Below are 3,632 nucleotides of genomic sequence, written 5' to 3'. Positions count from 1 at the left end.
GGAAAGCCAAGGGCTAAGTCTTCCATTTTCTGATGAGCAGGTACATGGTACAATCTCACAGATCACTGGAGATAATCTGGGAATGCACTCTATTCTTGGTTTTAACGAGTCATTCAGTAGCCGTCATTTCTGTCGCCTATGTTTGCTTGATAAAGATGATTGTCAGACAGTGTACAGTGAGGATGATCCTAAAGTGATCCTTCGTGGGAAAGATATGTTTGACATGCATTGCCAGTCTCTAAAGGAAAATCTTCAGCTGAAATCATTGTATGGTTTGAAAAGAAATTCTGCACTAAATTCATTGCAGTATTTCCATGTTTGCCATAACTACTCGTTTGATATCATGCATGATCTGCTCGAGGGTGTAGCTCAGTATGAGATCAAATTGCTTTTTGAGTATCTCACCCACCACTTCATATCACAACAGAACTTGCTTTCAAGGATTTATGGTTTTGATTACGGATTTCTAGAACGAAAGAACCGCCCCACGAAAATCGTATTGGACAGTGCTGGCAATGGCATCGGCTTGAACTCTATCCAGACATTCTGTCTTGTGAAAAACATTCCACTCCTGTTTGGGGACATTGTTCCTGCAGAGAACAGACACTGGAGTTTGTTACTGTTACTGTTACAAATTATGAACATAGTCTTTTCACCTTCTCTCACTCTGGGCATGACTGTATATTTAAAAGATTTGATCCTTGACCACCACAAATTATTCAAGTGCTTGTATCCACACAGAAACCTCATACCCAAGCATCACTTTATGATCCATTACCCCTCTTCTATCAGGAAAATTGGCCCTTTGTTGTACGTTTGGTGTATGAGGTACGAAGCAAAACACAAGATGTTTAAAGATTACTTCAAAAATTTCAAAAACATTACCAAATCACTAGCTAAAAGGCATCAAATGGCCATTGCTTATCACTGGGAAACCTTCACCCTTAAACAGAAGGAATATGGGCCAATGAAATCATTTTCTTTACGAGATGAAAATGTGGTCAACAGTGAAATGTGTGAAATGCTGTTGTCCAAAGATGTTTTCTCAACAAGTTGGGTTAAAGTCGATGGTGTTGAGTACAAAGGTGGACTTGTTGTTTGCAGTTCCATGGAGGAAGACATGCCAGTCTTTTGTCAAATAGATGATGTACTTCTGGTTGAAGATGACGTTTATTTTTTGACAAAAAAGCTATTTACAGAGATGTTTGTTGAACACCACCATGCCTTCAAAGTTTTACCAACTGAAGAGAGGTGTGTCATGAAAATGACTGAACTCAAATGTCACAAACCATTTGATATTCAAAGCTCATATGGTAAAGCAGATGAAAGTTTGTACATTATACCCTCGTTTATTATGTTTTAACTGACTGCATTGGGGGAAAGTTCTTAAAATAAATGGTAAGCAGATGGAAGTTTGTACATTATACCCTCATGTTTTAACTGACTGCATTGGGGGGAAAGTTAAAATAAATTGTGTTTTTGAAAATGCATTTTTCTTGGAATTGTCATTTTAATGGTTGTATTGTACTGTTTTTTTTTTTAACTATGTAGTGTCAATTTAACCCAATTTAGGAAGTTAAAAAGGAGCTTTGATATAATGTAAATCGATAGTGTTAATTTAACACAGTTTAGGGAGTTAAAAAGGAACTCTGATATAGTGTTAATGTAACTCGATATAGTGTTAATTTAACACAGTTTAGGGAGTTGAAAAGGAACTCTGATATAGTGTTAATGTAACTCGATATAGTGTTAATTCAACCCAGTCTAGGGAGTTAAAAAGTAACTCTGATATAGTGTTAATGTAACTCGATATAGTGTTAATTCAACCCAGTCTAGGGAGTTAAAAAGTAACTCTGATATAGTGTTAATGTAACTCGATATAGTGTTAATTCAACCCAGTCTAGGGAGTTAAAAAGTAACTCTGATATAGTGTTAATGTAACTCGATATAGTGTTAATTCAACCCAGTCTAGGGAGTTAAAAAGTAACTCTAGGTACAGTGTTAAATAATTAACTATTTTGAAAGTGTTAATTTAACTCTGTAGAGTGTGGAGCTATATAAACCCACAAAAAGTGTTAAAATTGACTCTGTGGGAGTTGATTCAACACTCCAGTTTTTGCTGTGTTGGCATCGAAAAAAACGCTCTCGGGTGCTTTAGAGTGCCGAGTTTCTTACTGCGCATTAAGAAATGACCACCTCCAACGTTTGGTTTATGTTTTATAAGCATTTTTAATTTTATTGCTTAAATCGCATTTTCTCGGCGAGCTGAGCACTTTTTCTGAATTGTGCCGCTCCCGTCACTCTGGTTAGGTTGGCATCGAAAAAAACGCTCTCGGGTGCTTTAGAGTGCCGAGTTTATTACTGCGCATTAAGAAATGACCACCTCCAACGTTTGGTTTATGTTTTATAAGCATTTTTAATTTTATTGCTTAAATCGCATTTTCTCGGCGAGCTGAGCACTTTTTCTGAATTGTGCCGCTCCCGTCACTCTGGTTAGGTTGGCATCGAAAAAAACGCTCTCGGGTGCTTTAGAGTGCCGAGTTATTCACTGCGCACGAAGAAATGACCACCTCCAACGTTTGGTTTATGTTTTATAAGCATTTTTAATTTTATTGCTTAAATCGCATTTTCTCGGCGAGCTGAGCGCTTTTTCTGAATTGTGCCGCTCCCGTCACTCTGGTTAGGTTGGCATCGAAAAAAACGCTCTCGGGTGCTTTAGAGTGCCGAGTTTATTACTGCGCATTAAGAAATGACCACCTCCAACGTTTGGTTTATGTTTTATAAGCATTTTTAATTTTATTGCTTAAATCGCATTTTCTCGGCGAGCTGAGCACTTTTTCTGAATTGTGCCGCTCCCGTCACTCTGGTTAGGTTGGCATCGAAAAAAACGCTCTCGGGTGCTTTAGAGTGCCGAGTTTATTACTGCGCATTAAGAAATGACCACCTCCAACGTTTGGTTTATGTTTTATAAGCATTTTTAATTTTATTGCTTAAATCGCATTTTCTCGGCGAGCTGAGCACTTTTTCTGAATTGTGCCGCTCCCGTCACTCTGGTTAGGTTGGCATCGAAAAAAACGCTATCGGGTGCTTTAGAGTGCCGAGTTATTCACTGCGCATGAAGAAATGACCACCTCCAACGTTTGGTTTATGTTTTATAAGCATTTTTAATTTTATTGCTTAAATCGCATTTTCTCGGCGAGCTGAGTGCTTTTTCTGAATTGTGCCGCTCCCGTAACTCTGGTTAGGTTGGCATCGAAAAAAACGCTCTCGGGTGCTTTAGAGTGCCGAGTTTATCACTGCGCATGAAGAAATGACCACTTCCAACGTTTGGTTTATGTTTTATAAGCATTTTTAATTTTATTGCTTAAATCGCATTTTCTCGGCGAGCTGAGCGCTTTTTCTGAATTGTGTCGCTCCCGTCACTCTGGTTAGGTTGGCATCGAAAAAAACGCTCTCGGGTGCTTTAGAGTGCCGAGTTATTCACTGCGCATGAAGAAATGACCACCTCCAACGTTTGGTTTATGTTTAATAAGCATTTTTAATTTTATTGCTTAAATCGCATTTTCTCGGCGAGCTGAGCGCTTTTTCTGAATTGTGCCGCTCCCGTCACTCTGGTTAGGTTGGCATCGAAA

The sequence above is a fragment of the Syngnathus typhle genome, unplaced genomic scaffold (assembly GCF_033458585.1).
Source record: "Syngnathus typhle isolate RoL2023-S1 ecotype Sweden unplaced genomic scaffold, RoL_Styp_1.0 HiC_scaffold_103, whole genome shotgun sequence".
NCBI classification, from domain to species: domain Eukaryota; kingdom Metazoa; phylum Chordata; class Actinopteri; order Syngnathiformes; family Syngnathidae; genus Syngnathus; species Syngnathus typhle.
The sequence above is the reverse complement of the archived record's forward strand: the minus strand, read 5'-3'. Positions refer to the sequence as shown.